This window comes from Triticum aestivum, chromosome 1A (assembly GCF_018294505.1).
Source record: "Triticum aestivum cultivar Chinese Spring chromosome 1A, IWGSC CS RefSeq v2.1, whole genome shotgun sequence".
Taxonomy (NCBI): Eukaryota; Viridiplantae; Streptophyta; class Magnoliopsida; order Poales; family Poaceae; genus Triticum; species Triticum aestivum.
Window position 1 is genome coordinate 572,159,302 of NC_057794.1, and position 25,041 is coordinate 572,184,342.

At 47.3% G+C, this 25,041-nt stretch overlaps 1 pseudogene; it reads left to right on the forward strand.

The window, feature by feature from the left end:
- The first annotated feature begins 560 nt into the window (after nt 1-560).
- On the forward strand, nt 561-2,354 carry LOC123053317 (uncharacterized; annotated as a pseudogene).
- The last annotated feature ends 22,687 nt before the right edge of the window (nt 2,355-25,041 follow it).

A 25,041-nucleotide genomic window follows, 5' to 3' on the forward strand; every position in this document is an offset into this window, starting at 1 on the left:
GCAGAATTACATCCCACGAAACCCAACAAGGCCTTCTCTTCCCTTGCTTACTCCCCCACCAAAACTGCCTGATAATTGTTGTGATGCTGTCACAGACGCCCCTTGGTAGTCTAAAGCATGACATGGAGAAAATCGGGATCGCTTGTGCCACTGCTTTAATGAGAATTTCTTTCCCCGCAAAGGATAGCAACAACTCCAACCAGCCTTTCACTTTTGCCCACACCCTGTCCCTTAGATATTTAAAAGTGCCGTTTTTGGATTGGCCCACCTCCGTAGGCAGCCCCAAATATTTCTCACTGAGAGACTCATTCTGTACATTAAGGCTGTTTTTCACCTCCTCTCTTAGGGCAGTCGGGCAACCCTTGCTAAAATAGATTGACGATTTGTCATGATTTACCTTTTGTCCCGAAGCAGCACAATATAATTGCTACATCGACTCGGCCGCCGAGCTATCCGTCGTTTGAGCTTCAAAAAAACGTCCGGTGACCTTCCCACGACTCCGTCAGTATTTATCCAAGACTAGACACTCAACAGGCGCTCGCCCGTTCACCTCCTCCACCATGTCCATGTCAACCGGAGTAGAGCCGACGATCGATGTGAAGGTTTTCGTGGACAAGGAAAGGGCCAAAGTGCTCTTCGCGGAGTCCGGCAAGGAGTTCGTCGACGTTCTCTTCGGCTTCCTCACGCTGCCCCTGGGCACCGTCGTTCGCCTCCTCGGCGGGCAGTCTCATGTGGGATGCCTGGACGAGCTGTACAGTAGCGTCGAGGGGCTCTCCACCGACTTGTTCAGGACCGAGCCTTGCAAGGCGATGCTGCTCAAGCCCATCAACTCCGCGGCGAAGCAGTGCTGTCAGTAGAAGGTCAGAGTCGACGACACTAAGCACCGGGAGGTTTACGTCTGCGGTGACACGAGCTGCAGCGTCACCGCGTTCAGCTCCGTCCCCGGCGCCGGCTGCCGGTGCGGCAAGGTCATGGCGAAGCTAGCCGCGGAGAGGCCGGAGAATCGTGGTAACGCTGCTGCCGGTGGTGCTCACTCAGAGGATGGCGTTTTTGTCAAAGGAGGCATGAAGTTTGTCGTCACTGATGATCTCAAAGTTGCACCGGCCTCAACTTCCCTCATGCTCACCCTTTTGGACGAGTTTCAAGTGCCAGATCCATCCAGTCTTGAGCAGAGGATTCTCCGGTTCAGTTCTGACAAGGTTTTTCTCTCTCAAGTTCTCAACTATTACCTCTATACATGAATATAAGACGTTTTTGCAGTTCAATTTATAGAGGGAGTAACTTTTTAGTTTGAGCATTATGCCGAATCGTGCAACATACACTATTTAACTTACATGATACATCTGCTACAGATAATTGACCTGCTCAGGAGGTCATTAACTTCGCAGAACCCGTTAACTGGTCACTATCTTGACGTCGCTGTTGCGCCTGATGGTTCAGTAGTGGATATGCTCCCTGAGTACTTGTATCCTGAAGAACAAGATAATGAGGCTGAGCACTCACTGGTAAATGCTAGCCTAAGGGTTCTTCAGACAAAGAACAACTCCAAGGTGTTGTACGCCGAAGTTGGCGGCGATTTTGTGGATCTTCTCTTTGGATTACTGACCATACCTCTAGGATCCATAGTGAAAAGATATGGGAAATCGGCATCGAAAGGATGTTTTGACAATCTTTACACTAGCATAGATGGAAGTGCTCAAGGATGCTTGAGGCCAGAATGCCAGAACTTGCTATTGTCCCCAGTGTTGACGCCCTTCTTTGGCTGTGGCGCTAGCACGATGCTTCAAGCGCAAGAACTAGCTCCAGATAATCAAGAGATCAATGCTTGTTTGAAGTGTATCAAGGATCGTGGTTTTGCGAATCTTGTCACTTGTCATGGGAAATTTTGGTACAAAAAAAGTTATCGTCAATATTGCAACGTAAGTGTAAAAACCACAAGCCTCTGTGAGCTGGATGCAAAGTCGCCAAAGGGAGGATCTGACAACGGAGGAGCATATGTAAAGCACGGACCTCAGAAATTCATTGTGACTGATGATCTGCATGTTCTTCCTCTGTCCTTAGCAAGCACTCTGCAAGTTGTTGTTGAAGCCAAACTTTAGAGAAAGGACCTTGTAGAGAAAGAAGTCGCCCTTACAAAACCCCAGGTTGTTATTTCTGTCATAATATACACATTTTGCCTCACAGATCATAAAACTCACTAGCCTTTGATTGACCAGCTCTAGGTGTTGCTAACTTTTGAACAGGTTATGGAACTACTCAAAGCTGCCCTGGTGACTCGCAGAGCTCTTAGCACCGTGCTTCTGCCCGCCAAGATCAACAAGAAGCTGCATTACCACAGCTTCGGTCTATATTAGCAGCTCCTAGCAACGTTGCTGCTTAGCGGCACTAATATGCAGTATTACTCTTAATTTGGTTAACCTGTTGTGGGTGCGTAATGGTTGGTCTTTTGGGTTCTCAGAATAGCCAAACTGTTGCTATTGTGATTGTTATCTCAGTAGGGTGGTCTGTATTCATAGTTCACTTGGATTTCCTTGCTTGACTAAGCAACTTGTGGCTTTTGAGAAGCGGGGCTTCTAGGGTGCAAGGCATTTTTTTGCTGATTGTTTACTGCATTGCTCATAACGTCTAAAAAAATACCGGTTCTCTACTACATCCTTCATAAGTTTATTGTATTTCTTGGTCAGCTATGAAGGATTAAAGGAGCCGAATATGGCGTTGACGATTGATCTTGGGAGCTCCCAGATCGAACAAATCGTTCCTTGGGGACCGATCTTTCGAGTAAATGAAATTGTTTCCTTTTTTTTAGAAACACCTATAACACCTTCAATTACAATTATAGGTACATTGATTTGGATCTAAGATCTAAGAAAATACAAAGTAACTCCTATGACTAAGAATTACAATGAAATCGTTTGAAAACACCTTCTTCGCGGTATCAATCTCTGCTAGAAGAAATAATACAAAGACTTCGGCAAAGAGGCAGCAATTGGACTGGAGCAACGATGTTGTCACTCTTTCATACGCACGAACATTACCAATAATGATTTTTGAAAGCACCTTGATCCAAAAAGATGGGAAGCATTGCTTTGATCAGCTTCCACCGCGACCCCCAAACATCACTATATATAGGCCCCTGGAAAAGAAAGCCCAGTTTTTGATGTTACTAATACAAAAAGGCTTAAAACTAGTACTCGGACATGACTTTAAAATAGCTAAAATTAAATACCAATGATTATATAGTAAAACTCCCATCAAATTAAGCATGGATCTGATGAAAAATGGCTTCAAAACTGTATTTGCAAAAAAAGCACTTAAAATAGGGAAAACAAAATCTAAAAAATATTCATGCATGAAAATTTATAAATTGTCATTCTAACCTAAGTTGCCATTTTGTTTCATGATATGATCCAAAAAATCAAAAGATGGAAAAGGTTTTAAAAGAGTGCCATGATAACAAAATTGCCATAGTGTCTTTAAATTTTCTATGGTGCTCAAAAAATGAAATGTGCCATGGAGCAAAATATAAAATTTGGCATGCTATGAAAAACTGGGAATACATTGCCATCATCCAAAAATAAAGGAAAATAAATTTGTCGTGATAGAGAATAGAAAACAAGATATCATGGATTGTTAGTAAAATTTGTCATGATTGAAACAAAACTTGTCATGGTCCAAATAATAAATTAGGCATCATATTTAAAAGCAAATGTTACCATGGTCCATGAAAAAGAAAAAAAATTGATGGCCCAACAGGAAAAGTCATGGCAATTTGCATCTATACATTCTGGCAAAAATGTGGATTAAATTTGCAAGGTATTTTTACTATATTAATGAAGACACAAAAAAGGTAAGATTGCGATCATGTTGCGGAACACAAAAAGCGTAACATATACTATTGTTTAATAATAATTGCCATGAGAGATGAAAGTAAATTTACCATGATCCATTAAAAGCAAAAATTGCAATGAGTGATGAAAGTAAATTTGCTATGACAATACTGGCCATGGAAAATAAAAGGTAAATTTGTCAAGGGGACCCCCTCTCCCCCTCCTATTCATCATTGTCATTGATCCGCTACGACATTTCCACAAGACATGGCTTGCTGCACAAGATAAGAGGTATGGAGCCTCTTGCAGTATTTCTCTCTATGTCAACAATGTGGTGGTTTTCTTGGGGGCCATAAAGAAAGATAGAAAAAATTTCTTGCATTTTGAGGCTATTTTGGTGAGGTGACAGGATTGGAAACCAACTTCCAAAAAAGGTCTTTTGTTCCCATTCGATGTTCAAACTGTAACCTCGAGGGCATCCTCCACAAACTTGTGGCTCGTGTTTCCCTATCAATTTGGCAACTCAAGAGGGCCGACCTTCAATTCCTTAAAGACAAAGTGGCTGCCAAGCTTGTCCCTTGGGACAACCAAAATGTTACCACCACTGGCCGGGGCACCCTTGTCAAAGCGGTACTCACCTCGTAAGCGATCTACCATGGAACACCCCTCATTATTCCACCGCCCGTCATCCAGAGCATCAATAAGATTTAGAGGGCCTTTTTGGGCAGGGACCGACAAGGTTACAAGAGCCAAGTGCAAAGTTAATTGGGCCACCGTCTGCTGGTCGAAGGATCTTGGAGGCTTTGGGGTACTTCACCTCAAGAATTCCGTGTGTGTTTTGCGCTTGCATTGGCTATGGTACGAATGGAAAGAGCATACCAAGCTTTGGGTGGGGATGGGAAACCCATGTGATAAGTTGGATTCGATCTCTTCTATGCATATGTTGCCATGACCATCCGAAACGATGATCGCGTCCCCTTTTTGGACTCCCCTTGGCAATAAACCAATGGACTTCGCACCCATAGTTTACATGGCCTCTTCACGAAAAAAAAGTTGGAAAGTGAAAGAAGCATTGATGGAGAACGCTTGGATTACAAAGATCATCCTTACGAAATTCACTTCCATTGAGCATTTTGGGGAATTTGTGAAACACTGGACGTGCCTTCATGAGGTCCAACTGAGGGAGATGAGCAGGATAACACTATTTGGAATCACACGGTGAGTGGTCACTACTCTTCGGCTTCGGCCTATAAAACACAATTCATTGGGTGAACTAGCACAACCCTCCGGTGCACCATTTGGGCTCCTTGGGCTCTTCCTAAAGCAAAATCCTTTGCTTGGCTCGCTACCAAAGACTGTATTTGCACGTCTAGTCGATTAGCCAGACGTGGTTGCCAAAACTCTGGCTTATGTCCGCTTTGCCAACAAGTGCAAGAAAGTGGTGCGCGTCTTTTCGTCAAATGCCGCTTCCCTGTCCGGATTTGGAACTTGATCAGAGAATGTTTGGGGCTCCATGCTATTGACACATCATCTTGGATGGCGGAGCACTTGCTCAAGTAATGGTAGAGCAACATGTCAAGCGACAACATTCCCAATAGGAGTACTAATGCCTCCCTCACCATGCTCGTTGGATGGTCTATTTGGAATGAGAAGAACGTGCTGGTCTTGGGCGACAAATCAACCCCACCTCTGATCATCTTCAACGGCATCAATAGGGAAGTAAGACTTTGGGTTATTGCGGTTGAAATTTTTTGAGTCGTATCATAGTGGTAGACTAATGGTTTCATGCAATAAGGGTTGTGTAACTATCTTCTCCTCTCTTGAGTTATGAATGAGACAAAGTTTATGGTCCGTTTCGAGCCCCAAAAGAAAGAACTACCTTCTCGCACACGATGATGCCAGATGCCTCATCGATCTCGCAAAGGCAAATTCATCTTTTGTTTATGCACACGATTACACATGCCATTGCCTCCTGGAAATAAAGTAACTTTACGCGACCAGAAGATGCAGCATGTGGCATGATCGAGCTGTCCACTCCATCCATCTGTCCATCGAGATTTTTCTTCAGTTAAAGTAAGATATCTCTGCATGTGGAGCCCGTTAAACATTGCAGTTGATTCATCGTAATAAAGTTTATTATCGTGCATGTGGAGCCCGTAAAACAAATGGTTTACTAGTTGCTTGCTTCGCTAGGTTGTACGCGCAGGGCGATCTCGACTGAATATATTTTTTGCTTCGAGATGTGCGTGCGTGCTTACATTCTTTTACAGGTTAGTCAGCCTCTGCGCACCTGCTCAAAGCAGCATCAGACACAAGAACAGAACAGAACCACCTCGCGATCTCCAGACAGAGTCCACTATGATTTTATAGAATCGCATGTCGCATCATCATCATACCGTTAATTATCACAAGATATATACGATTCACTTCAGGCGCAGTTAGTTGGCCTTTACGTCAAGGTGCAAGCTCATCGATGAGTAACGAACCAACCAACTGTCAATGGGTGTGGCTAGGTCTCAGTCGACTAAGATTTAACCAAGTCTCAGTCAAGTGGTATAACATTTAAGAGGAAAAACGAAAAAATTAAAAATAAATTTTGCGCGGATCTCAATGTAATATCTTACCGATATAGCATCGACTATGACTTTGTTAAGTCTCAGTCGACTAAGGTTTAGCAAGACTGTCTGTCTATTGGCCTCTTAAACTTTTTGCTGTAGTAGGTTTCAGTGGTACTGTAGCTCCTGGTCGATCAGATCGCTCAATGGCACGTACTGTGCTGTCTATATCCGTAGATAAACTTATTACTTATGGTGCGATTCTAAGCTGATCTTGGGAGAGAAGGACGGGTACCTGTGGTATGCGTCAGTAGCTTGCTTGCTTGCCGCTCCCTCTTGACCAAAGCATGGGGTTCTGCCTAGCACTTTCTCAAGGCGACTTGTCCCAGGCCTGCTCTGTTCCAGCTGACCTTGAAACACACACACACTGCAACAGTTCTACATAGTGCTTTCTGAAGGAGACTTGTCCCGGGCTCTGTTTCAGCTGACCGTACAACACGCTGTAAGTAGAGAAATCTAGGTTCTACAAGGTCTCGGTGGAGAAGAGGATCTGGGGCTTTTTATTCCTGGGAGCAAGCGGAGTTTCACCAAGGATTCGATTCCAAATCAGATATACGTGGGGTGGACCGGTAAGGAAATGGAAGAGGGGCCATGCATCATCCACTGATTTTGTAGTGGAAAGGAGGACGGGCTATTCGGCAGCTGAAGCTCACAGATCAAGCGAGCATACAACACACACACACGTCGCAAAAGGCAAAACATCTTCAAATTCGAATTATAAACAAGGAAAAGGCATCTGAAATGCCACGCCAGTCGATCGTAGTAAATGGACGTTCCATTGAGTATCCATATCTACTACTTGCTGACAAGAACATTCTTCGTAGATAGAAGCATTATTGTTGGATCATCTGCTGCAGTGTAGCGTCAAGTGGACACGGGAACCGCTGTGATACTGACAGCCACGATCATCACCCATGTGCCCCTACCGCTGCTTACTTGCTTGTAAACTTCTCTGCGTGGGGCTGGAGTTTCTATGCTCGATCGATTCATCCCTGGTATCGATCATCGGCTGTCGTCTACGTCGCGGCCGACCTGACCTGAGCTGAGCTATCCAGCGAGGCCCGGCCTGGCTGCGACGGGTGACAGGCAAGGCTCTCTCGTCCCTCTCACCGGTCACCGCGTCACTGTTCGCTAGCGCACTCGCCGCCCACGCCTCTGCGCGCGCGGTGACCGCGACGTTACTCGCCGCGTGGTCGCGTCCGTCGATTTCCCTTTTTTGGCCGGACCGAGGTCACGTCTTCTCGCCGGTAATCCCCGTGATGTGCTTCAGCCGGAGGGGAAGGGGACTACGATGGCCTGCGACCGGGCAAGACACCAGCGTCGCCTCGGCGATGGCCTTCATGGGATCCAAGCTGCGGCAACCTCTCGTGTTCTACTTCTCCTTGATGATGGCGGCGGGCGCGGATGTGCAAGACGCCGCGTCGCCGACCTCCACCGGCAGGGTGAGGTGACGATCACGTTGACGATGGATGGCGCGAGCAGCAGCAGCACGGGAGAAGTGGTGCGACACGGCGTCGTCCATGGCAGGCACGATGCCTGTGCCACCGTGGTCCACCGCGTGCCAGCCTGGAGCATCACGCCACTCTTCGGCGAGTTGGCTTGGAGCAGGCGAGTTGCTGAACGACGCGCCGGCTTGGAGTTTCTGCCTCTGCGAGCTGGCCTCCAGCCACCTGGACCGTCGACGAAGGCGGAGCAGAGAGTTGCCTTGCTCGTATCCGGCGGGCACGACGGGCCACCCAGCAAGCTTGTATGCCGGAGAACTCGTTTTCCTGCTCGCCAAATGCCATGGAGCTTGTGAAGAAAATGGTGTGCAAGAGGAGATGAGAGTGGAGTGTGGTGCGATTTTTGCCTGGCGTCTGGTATCATTTAAATAGCGCGGGGACTGCCGAAGCCAGCCGGCGTTGTGTTTAATAACGGACACTTCATGAACGGACGTGTGGCTCGAGTAGATTCACGCGCGTGTTTTAATGGATGAAGGCGGGCAGTCTGCGGCCGTTTGAATGTGGCAAGGAGGTGTGATCAACCGGACGAGCAGCGGGCGGTGTTCTCTCGGTTGGCGTGTCGCTTCAATGACGGCAGTGAGAGGCTGCGTCCGCCTACGGCGCCTTTCCGTGAGATCAAATCCCGGCTTTCAATGTTGGCCACTGCATGCTGTGAGCTAGCATGAATGTAGCGCGGCAAGTGGCATGGCGCGTGGGATGAAAAGCGCGAAAGGGACGGGTGAGGTTTGGGTGGCCATTGTGATCAGAAGCGGGCTTGGAAGCGATCTGAAAACGCGTGTAAAACCCCACATTCATCTACAGCTTACGGAAGAAAACATGTTCAGGCCATCCTCGAATCCATACAGACTCGTATTGAATGGATTTCGCGGTCCGAAGGGCAAAATCCAAAGATACGCGGGCGGTTCCGTTAGCCGCCAGCATCAGGTCTACTACCTTGTCGGAGACGATGGCGGATGCCTCATCGATCTTGCAAAGGCTAATTCATCTTGCATGCACACCAGACACGACTACACATGCTTGCCTGCTGGAGATAAAATAATCATAGTATATTTTTGCTTCACAGGATGTGCCTGCCTGGTTAAAAATACTGATAAATTACTTTTTTTGAAAATGAAGCCTCTGTATCATAATAATACATGCAGCCATCTTATTAAAAAGTTAGTGGCTGTGCACCTGCTGAAAGCAGCCTCAGACGCAAGAGATCTCCAGAGTCCACTACGATTTGTATACATAATAATCGCATCATCATCATTATCGTCATAGCGTTAATTATCAGGAGAATGCATGTCATTCACTTCACGAACACTCTATTTCGCTTTTCTAATCGACGAGGGCGCTCCATGGCACGTGAACTGTCAATATGTATAGATAAACTGATCGTACGATTCAGAGTCGATCTTCAGTGAGAAGGGAGTGTACCTGTGATATGCGTCATTGGCTTGCTTGCCGTTTCCTCTTGACCGAAGCACGGGGTTGTGCATAGTGTTTTCTCAACGACACTTATCCCAGGCCGGCTCTGATCTGGATCTGACATTTATTATAGGGTCCGAATAAGTGCCACACGTGTGGCGTCGATAGAAACCCGCCCGCACGCCTCGTGCGACATAGACGGGGATCGGCCCGCACGACCACGTCCGAGCGCACAAAAGCACGGCCCGCACGTCCGGTGTGTGGCAACCCCGCCCGCACTGCCCCGTCCGGGCCAGAAGACCGGCTGCCCGCACGACCCAGCCGATCCACGCCTCCGATCCATCCCCTCTCTCGTACGTCGCCATCGTCCCCCACCTCTCGAACCCCGACATCCGTCGCCGGCCATCCCTGGTTGCCATGGCAACCAGGGCAGATCCGTAGGGCGCTCCGACCCCAAACCACACCCTAACCCTTCCCATCCCCAGCCGCCCACTCCAATCCAGCCCTCCAGACACGATCAACTAAAACCAGGTGAAAATTTTCGATCTCGTCCTTCCCTCTCATCCTTAAGGCTGAAAATCTCCCGATCTTGTACTGGGTCCATACTATAGGGGTAGAACACTGCATGGTCGGTGTATATTCGCAATTGCCAGGCAGAATACACCAGATCTGCCATGTACTACGTTTGAGGTTAACTTAGGTGCCTAGTTTAGGCACTTAAGTAGTTGGGTATGAAATGGATGAGTAGGAATCCCTAAAAAAGGGCAGGAAGGACGATTTTTTAATGAAGAGGGTGGGAAAAAATAATTGCCACTTGTGTGTAACGACAGTTGCCGCTTGTGTATGATGACAATTGCCACCTATTTTGACCTGTTGCTTGCCATCCCTATCTTCCATGTGCAAGCAGCAGAAGAATACAATTCTTGTGGATTATTGATGCCTTTTTGATCGTCCAGTGATTGAGAACATGTCGGAAAAGAATCGAGACGCGGAAAGGATGAATCGCGAAGGTGGCGCTGATGCTTGGGGTTCTCAAAGGCCAGAAACACCGCCTTGGGATGCAGCAGAGTATAGTCAACTCATCTCTGCAGGGCCGTTGCTGCCACTACTAGAACAGTATGCAGGCGTAGGTATGATGCGTGGTAACAAAAAGAAGAGAGCAGTTGCCAACTTCGCAACAATGAAGATGACATTCTACTTATGTCCGACACTCCCATTTTTTTTCAGGTTCTTATGACCAAAACACTCTCAGGGGGCCCCATGGCAAGTTCATTCACAAGGCGCTAACACTGACATATGTACGGGCAACCAACCTCAACTAGCTAGTATGGCTAATCAAGGTAATGCAAAACCAAAAAAAACGCATACTGCTGTGGACCTGAAAAATGGGCATGCAAAAAAACTGGCAAGAGGACTCACGAGTTATCACGGGTGAAAATGCAGGGCCTTCATGCAGCACGTGGCATCAGCCAGCACCCATGTACCTGCCATCGATGTCATACACAGGTCAGTCCATAAAAAAAGTGAAGTTGCGGATGTTCAATTAGCAGAAGGGGCATAGTTGGCAGCTCCAAATTGCCATGACTGGACTTCTACAATTGCCATGAATTTAAAACTACATTTGCCATCCCTGGACAACTGTTGTTGCCATCAGTGGACACTTGCAGTTGCCATGGAGAAACAACTGCAGTTGCCATGCTAGAGCAACTACAGTTGCCATGTCATCGCAACTGCAGTTGCCATGGAGGAACAACTACGGTTTCCATGCTGATGCAACTATAGTTGCCATGCCAGTAAAACTGCAGTTGTCACATCAGTGGCGACTGAAGTTGTCGTACTAGCACAAACTGCAAATTGCCATGAATTGACCAACCACTACTATGCTTACAGCGTATTACGCTGGTGGTGACACGGCAAACGTCCCGTGGCAAGCTTCACAAATTGCAGGTGGAGCACGACATTTTGGTGTCACAGACCACACAAGATGGCCAAATGCAGCACAACAAGGTAAGGAAAAAAATTGAACCACAAAAAACATCACTACATTTGTTGTTTGTAGTTTTTTGTAGGCAAAACAATAGTTGACATGTTTGTTGAACAGTACCTACCATGACTGGACAGCTACAGCTGCCACACATGTCCACACGCAGTCTCACGGCTTGCTGTTTGAAAATATGTCGTGCCAAATCAATTGAAGATGGTGTGATCCGTTGTGATACACATCTTATTCAACCAAAAAATCTTACTCTCGTGCTTGTTTTTTCTATTACAGAACCTACAACTACAGTGAACAGCGGTGCGGGGACATCTACTGCGGGGAGTTCTGAGCGCACGGAAGACGCGTTCCACCAGCCAGCAGACTGTCATGCCGCAAACAATTTCGAGTCAGAGTCGGGAATGGCAATCATTCCAGCAATGCCGACGAGCACCCCTTTGGACACAAGCACTAGCAACACTCGAGTAGATGGAACTGCCGCCGATACTGAAGCGAATGATGAAACTGACGACGATGCACAAGAGGATGAAGATGGTGGGCAATCCGAGATCGTGGTACCTCAGCCACCATACATTGGGCAGAGATTTGGATCGTTCGCAGAAGCAAAGGAATACTATCAGGCATACGCAAAGTTCCATGGATTTGCGGTCAACACCGAGTACCATAGGAAAATTAAGAAAACTAATGAGTACAGCAGAGGTGAGATGAGGTGCCACAAGGCACGGAGGAACAAGAAGGGGAAAGGTGTTGCGCATGTCGTTCCGGAACGAAAGAGAGGCATCATTCTCAAGACGGGGTGCCCTATCCGGTGTAAGCTAAACGTAGATGGAGCAACATGGGTGGTCAATGAGTATTTTGACTTGCTACGATGAACATAATAACGGACCAAGATTTCAGCATGCGTGCAGGCATAGAGGAGGTCTTTCCGTTGGCAGTGCACAGGCACTGCAGGTGGCACATTATAAAGAAGGTTGAGGAGACGCTAGGACCGTTCTTTGCCGACCGTCCAGAGCTGCACAAGGCATTCGAGCTGTGCGTGGACCACAGCTTGACGGTGGAGGAGTTTGAAAGGAGCTGGATGGCCATGACTGAAACACATCAAGTCCAGGACAACGAGACTCTTGTTAGCCTGTGGGAGAAGCGAATGTACTGGGTGCCGGCCTACTTCATGCAGTGCTTCTTCCCCTTTCTGCAGACTACGCAGCGCAGCGAGGGGTTCAATGCTGTTTTAAAGCGGTACGTCAGCCCTGGCAACTCATTGCTACAGTTTGCCAAGCAGTACACAGCTTTGCAATAAAAAATTCTGGGATCTGAGCTACAGCAAGAAGCGACCACAGCCCTAAAGCAGCCAAAATTGCTAACGTATTTACCGACGGAGAGGCAAATGAGCAAGATATACACCAACAAGATCTTTAACAAGTAAGTCAGTTGCATTACAGTCTTATTTGCATAAAAAGCACCAAGTCAGTAGGGGCCTTATAGAGTGCAATGCAGTTGCCATGACATGCAGCTGCCATGTTTAATGAAATACTGTTTGCCATGCTTACTCAGATGTAGTTGCCATGTTAAAATGAAAATTTTGTTTTGGCATACTTGCTCGGGTGCATTTCCCTTGTTGAATGAAGTGCAGTTGCCATGTTTTATGCGCTGTGCTTCCATTGGAGCATGTTGGCATGCAAATACCAATGTCAAAAAATGCTAAAAAAATGTTATATTGGCGACACATATGCTGAAATGCAGTTGCCATGTTTAATGAAATGCATCTGCCCTTTTTTTTGAAATGCAATTGACGTGTTTACTCAGCTGTAGATGCCATGTTTAATAAAAATGCAGTTGCCATATTTTATGCAATGTGCTTCCATTGGGGAATGTTGGTGTCGAAATGACGATATCCAGTTGAAAATGTACTGCAATTGCCATGTCTGTTGTACTGCAATTGCCATGTATGTTGTAATGCATTTGCCATGTGTAGTGTACTGCATTTGCCATGTTCAACGTAATATATTTGCCATGTTCAATGAACTATGTTTGCCATGTTCAAACAAAATGTATTTCTATTTCCATGACAACATAAGGGTGTACAAGAAAAAGATCGCACGAAAGTTTAACAGAAAACACACAAAACTTGCAGATTCCGGGAAGAAATAAAGCGTGCCAGCATGTTCACGGCTTTCCGGGTGGACGAACATACGTTCAAGGTGTGTTCTATTTTGGGCATGTCAGATTCAGAACCTGAAGACGCGGACAAAGGAAGGAACTACTTCGTCAGAGCCTCGATAGGCGAAGGCGAGTACTACTGCCAATGCTGCAAATTCGAACGGGACGGCATTGTGTGCTGTCACATACTAAAAGTCATGGACATGAACGCTGTGACACGCATGCTCCGCCATTTCATAAGGAGGCGATGGACTTGGGACGCTGACGACGCGTTGGCACCGCAGACAACACACGCAGTTCTGGCTGTGCATGACGAGAGACCTGAGTCAACCATGGAAGCCGTGAGGCACGTTGTGCTGACAAAGAACTATGCTGAGCTAATTGATGAAGCGTGCAAGAGTGATGACACAGCGAGAGTCGCAGAAAAACACAGGAAGGCACTGAAAAGAGAGCTTGATGAGATCAAAAAAAGGAAAGCCGAGGAAGCCTTACACCGGTTCCCCCGCACATCAAGTGTGCCTTCATCCACGGGGCCATCGTCTGAAAACTCGGAGATAGGATCTGGAACAGCAAGCACACAAACCCAGGTCAGGAACCCACCCCGTTCCATCACAAAGGGTCGTCCGAGAGAGATAAGGTACAAGTCAGGACTGGAGATTCAAGCAAAACACAAGAAAACGAAGAAAGGGGCGGGGCAATCCATGAGCAAAAATTGGGGCGCTGTGACATGGTCCATGTGGACATTTTGTTTTGTACCCCTATACGATGGGATTTTTTTTAATTGGGAGAATGACTCTTGAGGGGGGATAGAAGTAGATGGAAAATTCATTGAATTGATAAAATGCATTTGCCATGTTATGGGTACTTAATCTGCCATGTTATGTGTAGTTAATCTGGCATGCTATTTTATACCAAATATGCCATGCTATTTTATACTAGATAAGCCATGCTATTTTATACTAAATATGCCATGCTACTTTATACTAAATATGTCATGTTAGTTGTACTGGATCTGCCATGTTAGTTGTACTGGATTTGCCATGTAAGTTGTACTGGATCTGCCATGTTATTTATGATGTATCTGCCATGTTAGCTGTACTGAAAATTTCCGGATGCTTTTTGTAATGACTCTGCATGGCATATATCCCCATGACAAATACGATGCGGTTTAGAAGCACGTAGTGTGTTGTGTGCAATGTATGGGAAAACAAGTTGGAAAAAAGCGTAAACGTGCATAAACCGCAGCAAAGGTTATGGCTACATGATAAACCTACCCAATGCTAGCCGGTGCAATTAGCGATGAAAAAGAACAAGCAAAACAGCCAAAAATGAAAAAATGACGATGACTTTCACTAACCATGTCTGTTGAACTACATTTGCCATTTTTTTTTAAAACATCGCAGACGCATTCGAAAACAGCAAAAAACGATGCTAGAAACGACGAAACCACTACCGTAATGATAAACATAAAAACATATCTGATGTAACGCCTAAAATAGGTTCACGTCCACACATGTATTACAGAAAACACAAAAAATATCGCTAACACGCCACCATTACATAGTAGGATACACGAGGTTGCAGTCATAATGTAGCACACAAAACATAGTTTTCGATAAAAGAACAGAGAGATAGTACCTTACATTCCTCAACAACAGAATGTAAGGTGTGTGCCTGGTGTGTAACGCCACCTGATCACTTGTACTTCTTGATGACTTGCTTGACATCTTCCTCCACGAACTCGCGTGCTCCGGACCGCTTGTTGAAATCTTCATTCGTCAGCCAGTTCCATGTGCAGATTTTTCGGAGCTCAACGACCATTGCATCTGTGATAGCGGGGATAATTCTGCCTTCCCACTTTGCAAAGTATTCCAGCGCGTGAAAGCCATAGTCCGTCCTGCACGAGGAAAAAGAGTTCAGGTGAACACGCAAAATGGACAGCTGCAGCAAAGATGGACTTCAGTTCAGATGTGTCAACAAAAAGAGGGGGTGGATTGATGTAAAAATGGCACATGAAGGAGCGGGTTAAAAGAAATTACGTGTTCCCTTGCTTCACAGTCGCCACATACTCAGTCGGGAAATGCCTGATCTGGACCTTTGAATGTTCGTAGTGACGGTTCCAAGTCTCTTTGAGGTTCTTGATGAAGAATTCGGCATGCGTAATAAGGTCTGAATCAGCTTCCGAACGGATTGAATCAAGCACCTCGATACGTTGGTTCTTCGGGTCAAGACAGACCGTATAGTGGTGACCACACTTGTCGTGTCGGTCGTGTGGTGCAAGCTCCTGGAACATGGGAAACATGACCTGCATTTAAAAAAGTGAAGAAATGAGATACAAAGTTCACATGGAAGAACAACAGAGGAACAAAAAAATTAGAATCACGTAGAATGTTTGATTATGGGTGGGAGTAGTTAAAAAAAAGTTGCCGTCCATTGTATGAACAAAATGAGCCATGTATTTACTATCAAGTTGCCACATAGTTTGCATGGGGATACAAAAAATCAAGAAGTCAGTGTGCACGGCAACTGTTGCCACATGAAAACTTCTGCCACACAAACACAAGTACAGGTTCTGGCAAAAAACCACGCCATGTGAAAAAACGGTGCAGACAGGAAAGGAGTACTCACATATTTCTACAGTGTGAGCTTGAAGTCACCGTGTTGTGCAAAATTGTTCCTCGGGATTTTGTGGTGGAAGTCACCATCCCATATTTTGCAGGTCACACTGTAATGCATGATTATCTTGTCGGCGCATACATCGGTGTGATTGTTGATGTAGTCGATCCCGCATGCAACTACATTCGTCGATATTTTTTCGTTTGGCCTCACGGACTCGGCAAGATCACCCAGGTCGACGTACGTCGCTCCGCACTGAATGACTTTCGTTCTGTCCAAACATGAGCTGTATGAAAACGATATAGCATGGAAGAATCATGCCTACTAAGTAAAAAAAAATATATGAAAGAACTAAAACGTAAGCGGACCATTTATAAAAAGTATGAAGTAGATAAATGGTAAAAAAGAGCAAGCAAGATGAGAGATTATGGGGTATGGTAATTTACGCTTTCAGCTCCTTCATGTGCTTGTTGTTGGTCCTCGCATTTCCAAAACGCTTGACGATATCGTACAACTGGGTATGTTCCTTAGTGGCCCTAAATTCGGGCTCGTAGTCTTCCGCGGAGGGTGGGTGAACTACCCTCTGCTGCCTCACAGGACCAGGGGTGACACTCCTAATGGTATCCTCAGATACCGTATCTGCAGGCACATTGGAACTTGATTGCCCTTGCCCTCGTGAGGAACTCCTCTGCAATGCTGTCTCCTCGATCATGCGGTAAACTTCATCAAGTGACGGTGAAATCTCCTCAGGGTTGGCTGCAATGAATATAAAAAAAAGTGGGTTAGGATACATATAAAGTCCAAAAACAGATGAATTGTGAGGAGGTAAAGGTCCATGATGTGATATGTAGGTACAAAAAGTGGGGCAGTTGCCATGGGTGGTCCAACTACAGTCGCTATGACATAGCAAATACAATTTCCATGTAGTTGCACTGTAGTTGCCACCTAGTTGTACTGTAGGTACCATGTCACAGCAACTGCAGTTGCCATGTTGTGTCGGCTCCACTTGCCATGTGAATGCCGTATGAAAAAATGCAGCATGGTAGAAAAAATGCAGGTGGCATGATGTGGCAAATCCAGTTGCCATGTGTACTGAACTGTATTTGCCATGTGACAGCAACTACAGTTGCCATGTTGAAATAACTTCAGTTGCCACGTGCTTGCCCAAATGTCAAACGCAGCATGGCAGCAAGAAAAAAACGTAGGTGACATGGTGCATCAAATCCAGTTGCCATGTCGTCACATGGCAGTTGCCGTCACAAGTGAGGACCCCCAAAGAATGTGATTGGGACAAAAGTCAAACTACAAACATGTATACAAGAAAATCGTAAGTGCGTGATGAGTGTACCTTGCACAATTGGCTCTGTGAACTTGACAGCCTTCCTGCCCTCGACCATTGGCTGCGCCATCATTGCGGGCATGCCTCCTGGGAAAGCAAAGGCAACTGGTATAGGATCGTGCACCACCGGTTGATCTTGACTAACGCCGAGGCTGAAGCTCGGTGGGGTAAAGGCCATTGGGTGCCTCTCATTCCTACTGGCCGGACCACGAACGACTTTCGGGGCAGAATCCAAGGGTGAAAGATCGACAAACATATCTGAATCGGCCGCTACAAAATGATCGGCCTTATTTGCAGGGCGGGGCGTGTTGTCAGCGGTCTCAGCCGCAGCTTTCATGACAATCTTCTTGTTTGGACTGTAGGGGACACCGACATTGACTGGGAGCCTGGAAGTGCGCAGATTTATGCTGGGGATTTCCGCTGCGGGTGAAGGCGCAGTCTGCTCCGGGCGTTCCTCTGCGTCACTCGTGCCCGGCTTGACACCTGCATCAGTTGTGCTCCGGTCTTGCGGTTTCTCCATCACATTGATTTTTGCAGGTGGCGGGAACAGTGTGGACGCAGGAACATAACCAGATTCGTCTCTCCTGCTCCTAGCTACAGCCGGAGCGTTGGGTATGTCTGTTGATTGCTTGCGGGGGCTACGACGCCTAGGTGGAAGACCAGCACGCGGAACGGTCGCCTTACCAGTATCTCCACCGACAGGAGCTGGAGCTGTTGTGCCAGGATTCTCATCTGCAGATGGCATATCCTTGTGAAGTGCCGCCTCAGCCGCTTCTGTCATGGACACAGGTGAGACACCAGGCACGCGCTTGGAATCAGTGTCAGATGAGCGGGAATCTTCCTTGCCTAGGTTGGTCTCGGGAGCATCCACTTCGACGCTTGCTGATGGGGTGGCATGGCTCACAGCAGCATCCTTCATTGCCAGAAGAGTTGGCAATATTTCAGCTGTCCTGGCGGATACCGACTCGTCACTCCCCGATGTACGGATGCCTGTTGTTCTAGCCTGCACATCTGCAGCCGGCGGAGATGGTCGGCCACTTGCATCAGAGTTAGTGGGAGCAGTTGACGGTGCAGCAGCAGTATTGTCGCCTGGCGCCTCATGTACATCTGAGTTGCCACCTGTTGACAACTTTGAATGCAGGCGTTCGAGTGGGTCTCTACTGATATGTTTGGCCCCGCGCGTAGTAGTCTTCTTCACCTGCAAAGGAAAAAAGCACGTGAAAAATGGTATGAAAAAAATGGACAAAAAAATATGTTTGCAATGATAGAAGCATTAAAAAACTAAAAACAAGTGGAAAAAGCTGGTAGTTGCCATGTAAGGGGGTCATGAGTTGTCATGTGCCATAGTTAGCAGTTGCCATACAGCAGCAGTTATCAAAGTTAGGCAAATTGAAAGGAATGATAGAAATGTCTGATCTGTGAGGAATGCAATTTCAAAATTAGGTGGGGGATGAACTATCAGAAGAAAATGGTAAAAAAAAAAGATGACAGTTGCCATTAGGTACAGAAATAGTTGCCATTTGGCCTAGATGCCAGTTGCCATGTAAAGATAATAGGAGTTGCCATACATTTAAAAAATGAAGGAAGAAATCATTTGGAAAAACAGCAGTTGCCTCGTGGGGGATGATAACAGAAGAACATGTGACAAAGCAGACCAGTTGCATTGAAAAATCAAGAAAAAACCGCTATCTCAAATGAAAAGCACATGGAGAAACCTACTTCTTGACTGCCTTCCTCAGGTCAGGCAACACGACAGCATCCCCGGTGTTGGTCGTCGTCGTACGAGGCAACACGACAGGATCCCCGGTGTTGGTCGTCGTCGTACGAGCAGAAGACCTGGTGGAAGGGATGTCACCGGCAATGGGGGCACCTTTGTTCAAGCGAGCAGAAACACGGGTTGACGTTGGCACCTGTTTCTTCGTAGCTGCTCGTCCACCAGCGGTCGGCTCACTGCACGCAACAGATGGAAGGAAAAAAGAAGGTGGCAATTGTCAGACAACAAACTAATTGCCGCGCTTGACAAAAAACAAGTGCAAAAGAAATGGATGAGATTGTTCCAAAGAAAAAATACACAGCAGAAAACTAAAATTGAGAGTCGAACCTCTTCCTGGCAGCTACGGGATCGATCCTAGACCTCTTGCCAGCAGAACCCTGCCCAACATCCTCTGGAGCCCTCCCCCTCCTTGATGGCAAAACCCCCTTGCCTCTCGCAGCCGTATGTTCTTTCACTTTCTCCGGTGGGTGGGCAGCTGTTGCATCCTTGCCCTTGTTGCCGCATGTGCGAACTTCAGCGTGTTCATCGTCATCAGTGTCATCGTCATCGTCCTTGCTGAGGCCAGCGTCTCCATCCACATCATCATGTGTGTCACCGGGCTCTTGGGAGCTGTTGTAGTCATACCGGCCACGGCAACCGGTTGGCCGATGTGTACGTTCTGGGACAAATGAAGTGAACTGCCTCGCAACCGCGTCGCTGTCAGAGGCACTGAGGGACGTCCACCCCTCAACCAACTTCCCGAGCAGGCCGGTCATTCCGGATGCAAACTGCCCAATTAGATGCTCCACTGGTGCCCTCGCCTGTGCACGAAAACAAGAAGCATCAACAAAACAACACCCGTACTGCATTCGCTTCCGCGACATCAACATGTAATCCACGGCAAACCGTAGATGTGGACATTTTGATTACCTCAGAAGGGCAAGACGGAGCTGAGTGCACGTTCATCCACTTTTCAAATTTTTGAGGCCCCCCAAACACGCTGTAGTCTATAGCATGCTTGGCCATCAGCTATGAAAAACAAAAAAAGAAATTGTAAGCATGCCTTATAAACCACGGACGGTTGCGTCATGTCAAATTTGTAAGCATGCCGTGTGAAAAAGACATAAACAAAAACTAACCTGTAGTTTTCCATATGTGCCATCAGTTGCCCTGTCTGCGGCAAGCATAGCCTTAACAGCGCTGATGGTCCATGCAGAAACAGCAAACTTGTGAGTAGGCGGCGAGCCTCCTATCCCGGTGAAATCCACGGTGGACAGATCAAGAGAGTCGACATACATGAGCTGATTTAAAACAATTTTGCAAAGAAAAGAAAATATCAGTTGCCATCGTGGTTAATTTGTAGTTCAGAAAAAAAAGAGCAGGATAATGTATGATCCAACGATAATATGTATGTGTTAGTTGCCATCAAAGTGTGATGGCAGTTGTCATCCTACTGTGATAGCAGTTGCCATGCTAATATGAAGGTAGTTGCCATATTGTCAGTATGACAGTTGCCACGTTGTCATTATGGCAGTTGCCACATTGTCACTATGGCAGTTGCCATCTTGTTATGACCAGATTGTCATGCATGAAATAAAAGTACGTTATAAACAAAGGTTCACACAAAGATCTGGTGAAAATAAATACCATTAAGTGCAGACGGCAACCCTTCTGGTACATCTTGTTTTTGAAAGCATCGTGGAGAAAGTCGGCAATAAACTTACACCAGTTCATACTCTTCACGTTTTTCAGATTCGCCTGCACCACACAAAATTTCAGGGCAAAAAAGTTTGCCGCGTCAGAAATCAAAACGGAAGAAACGCAACAAAAACACTGGCAGTAGCAAGCATGGATCATTCACCAGGATGGGGAAACATTTGTTGCTTGGGCGAAGAGAAGTGGTCGGCGCGAAAACAGCTGAGATGAGGTACATGAGTAGCTTCATCTTGAAAACTTCTCCGTGCGTCGTCATGTCCTGCAGAGAATCTGCCAGTACAGACGTGTTCGGCATTGCCTCCAACCCAGGAAACAAACGGGTGAACAGCTCTTCCTTGATCTCATTATTAACCTCGTACGGGACTTTGATATGTCCCCGAGGCACACCCAAAGTGCAGAACACGGATTCCTCATTCAATGGAAGTCTTCCCCGTCTCGGGATCACGAATTCCCTGGAGGCGGGATCGTATATCTCACCAAGCCAGTCGCATAACGGGTTGACAAGGTTCATACACCGGACATCCATCAGAACCTGCATACCCATCTCAGCAGCAGCTCCCTTTTGATCGTCAGTGAATTTGTCAATCAACACGGTCAGACGTTCCTGGGAGGCTCTGTTGCGAATACGTTTCTTCTTCTGCAAAAAACAAACATAAAAGTGTTGAGCTGTTGCCATGTTTTTGCAATGTTATGAAAATTTAGTTCATGATGGACGACTATAAAAAAGATCTAGCTGCCAACAAATAACATAAATCAGGAGGAGGGGGCGGGTGTGCGGACAGTTACCTCATCGCCCTCTTTTCTCCGTCCAGTTGCCTGGTTATGTTGAGGTGGATCCATGAAATCGTCATCATCACTTTGATGATCGCCACGAGCCATTCTGCTGATGTAGGAACAGACCAAATTGTTAATGGCGAAAATGTAAAATGCAATGGGTAAGCAGTTGCCACCTAACAGAAAAATATTAACTATTTGAATGCAAATGTGGTTGCCATACTATGCAGCCAGTTTGCCACACTGTCATATCTGTATTGTGGCAACAGACATTGTGTTCACATACTGTATTGCAACATGATTATACAAAATCCAAAGTGGCAAACACGCCAACTCGATGTGCACATTAGTTCCGTCCAGTGCTACCGATTGTGGCAACTATCAAAGTTTGGAAACTGTCGCAAATAATTCAGAAAAAAAACAAGTCTCACAAATGAAAAAGAATGTTTGAGGTTACTATTATGTAAATTCAGTAAAAAATCAGTTTGCCTCATTCAAGAGCGTGTATGTGGCAACTATCTCATTCATTCAGTAAATTTTAGTTGCCCCCCTTGTGTGTGAGCTTGAACACATTTATGGCAACTATGACAGTCAGTTTCAGAAAATATGTTGCCACAGAAGAGAACACATTTGTGGCAACTGCCACATTTGTTCATGTAGTTTAGTTGCCACACACCTGTTCACGTTCGGTCATACTGCCATAGTTGCCACATTCAGAAAGCATATTTTTTCTGGTTACTTATCGTACAAGTTCAGCAGAATTAAAATTTGCCACATGGGAAGAGCATGCGTGTGGCAACTGCCACAGGAGTTCAATGAAATTAGTTGCCACCTCGTTTTGGGGTGGCAACTATGACAGTCATTTTCGGAAATCTGTTGCCACATGGGAGAACACGTTTGTGACAACTACCACGTTTCTTCAGGTAGTTTAGTTGCCGCACATTTGTTCACGTTCAATCATACTGCCAATTTCGCCACAATCTGCAGTTTCAACCCCAAAACTAGACTAGATCTAGGTTTCAATGGCAACTGCTTCAACCTAAAAATCACCCTTACAATTCTCGCGCGAAATGGCTGCAACCCCAAATTTCGAACCAATCCGCACCAAAACAACCCGGCGGACAACTCTCAAAATCCAAATGCAAGACTAATGTGTTGCCTACGAGCAGGCATAGCCTCACCGACGATGTCGCCGCGGCGGCGGCGACGAAACTGCCCACTCCCACGAAGCAACAGCAGGCACACAACTATGGCGCATTGCCGCAGCGGCGGGAACGCCGGCGCACCGCCGAATCGCCGGAATTTCTAGGAATGGATCTAGAAATCGAACAGGGAGGAAAGAGGGGAACAAAATCAGGGAGGGTATGCGATAGATGAAGCGAGCATTACCTTCGACCCGCACGCGTTCCGGCGACGCCGCTCCGCTCCGACGAGCACCACCAACGCCCGCGAACACCGTCGACTGTCCCGCCTCCGCCGTCGCCTTCTCCCCTCGCCTTCTCCTCCAGTGGACTGTAATGCGAGTGGGTTGTGCCAGTAAATGCGACGCGGGGGAGAGTGAATGGAACCGTGAGGGAGAGGGTGGAGGGGTGTGCGACGTGTTTGACGTCAACTGCGGTCAGACCGTGGCGTGCGGGCGCATGGCAGTTCCACCGCACGCCTCTCAGTGGCAACCGCTGACCGCGGGATGGCAACTACCGTGCGGGCGAACCCACTCGCACACCGCACACTAGAATCGTCCAACGTGGCGCCGAAAACCAGCCCTTTTGCTCCAAGATTCGTGCAAAACGAAACCAACGGCGATGCTTGCGTGTGGACGGAGTGGTGAACGCCCACACGTGTGGGCGTTAACATTTCCGTTATTATAACACGGTAGGGGAATCCTTTATTCCTGGGAGCAACCGGAGGTTCATGAAGGATTCGATTCCGATTCCGATTCCGAATACAGAAAGAGGACGGCTGTTCGGCAGCTGAAGCGAGGCTGCCATGTCTGAATTCTACCGTGTCGAGCTTGCTGCGCGAGGAAGAGCGCGGTGAATCCATCCCTGCACCAGTACGGTTTGCCAAAGCTGCCGGTGCCGTCTACGGCCGGGCCTTTCCGCCTCGACCCCAATGAGCCCCCCTTGTGTGTGAGCTTGAACACATTTATGGCAACTATGACAGTCAGTTTCAGAAAATATGTTGCCACAGAAGAGAACACATTTGTGGCAACTGCCACATTTGTTCATGTAGTTTAGTTGCCACACACCTGTTCACGTTCGGTCATACTGCCATAGTTGCCACATTCAGAAAGCATATTTTTTCTGGTTACTTATCGTACAAGTTCAGCAGAATTAAAATTTGCCACATGGGAAGAGCATGCGTGTGGCAACTGCCACAGGAGTTCAATGAAATTAGTTGCCACCTCGTTTTGGGGTGGCAACTATGACAGTCATTTTCGGAAATCTGTTGCCACATGGGAGAACACGTTTGTGGCAACTACCACGTTTCTTCAGGTACTTTAGTTGCCGCACATTTGTTCACGTTCAATCGTACTGCCAATTTCGCCACAATCTGCAGTTTCAACCCCAAAACTAGACTAGATCTAGGTTTCAATGGCAACTGCTTCAACCTAAAAATCACCCTTACAATTCTCGCGCGAAATGGCTGCAACCCCAAATTTCGAACCAATCCGCACCAAAACAACCCGGCGGACAACTCTCAAAATCCAAATGCAAGACTAATGTGTTGCCTACGAGCAGGCATAGCCTCACCGACGATGTCGCCGCGGCGGCGGCGACGAAACTGCCCACTCCCACGAAGCAACGGCAGGCACACAACTATGACGCACCGCCGCAGCGGCGGGAACGCCGGCGCACCGCCGAATCGCCGGAATTTCTAGGAATGGATCTAGAAATCGAACAGGGAGGAAAGAGGGGAACAAAATCAGGGAGGGTATGCGATAGATGAAGCGAGCATTACCTTCGACCCGTACGCGTTCCGGCGACGCCGCTCCGCTCCGACGAGCACCACCAACGCCCGCGAACACCGTCGACTGTCCCGCCTCCGCCGTCGCCTTCTCCCCTCGCCTTCTCCTCTAGTGGACTGTAATGCGAGTGGGTTGTGCCAGTAAATGCGACGCGGGGGAGAGTGAATGGAACCGTGAGGGAGAGGGTGGAGGGGTGTGTGACGTGTTTGACGTCAACTGCGGTCGGACCGTGGCGTGCGGGCGCATGGCAGTTCCACTGCACGCCTCTTAGTGGCAACCGCTGACCGCGGGATGGCAACTACCGTGCGGGCGAACCCACTCGCACACCGCACACTAGAATCGTCCAACGTGGCGCCGAAAACCAGCCC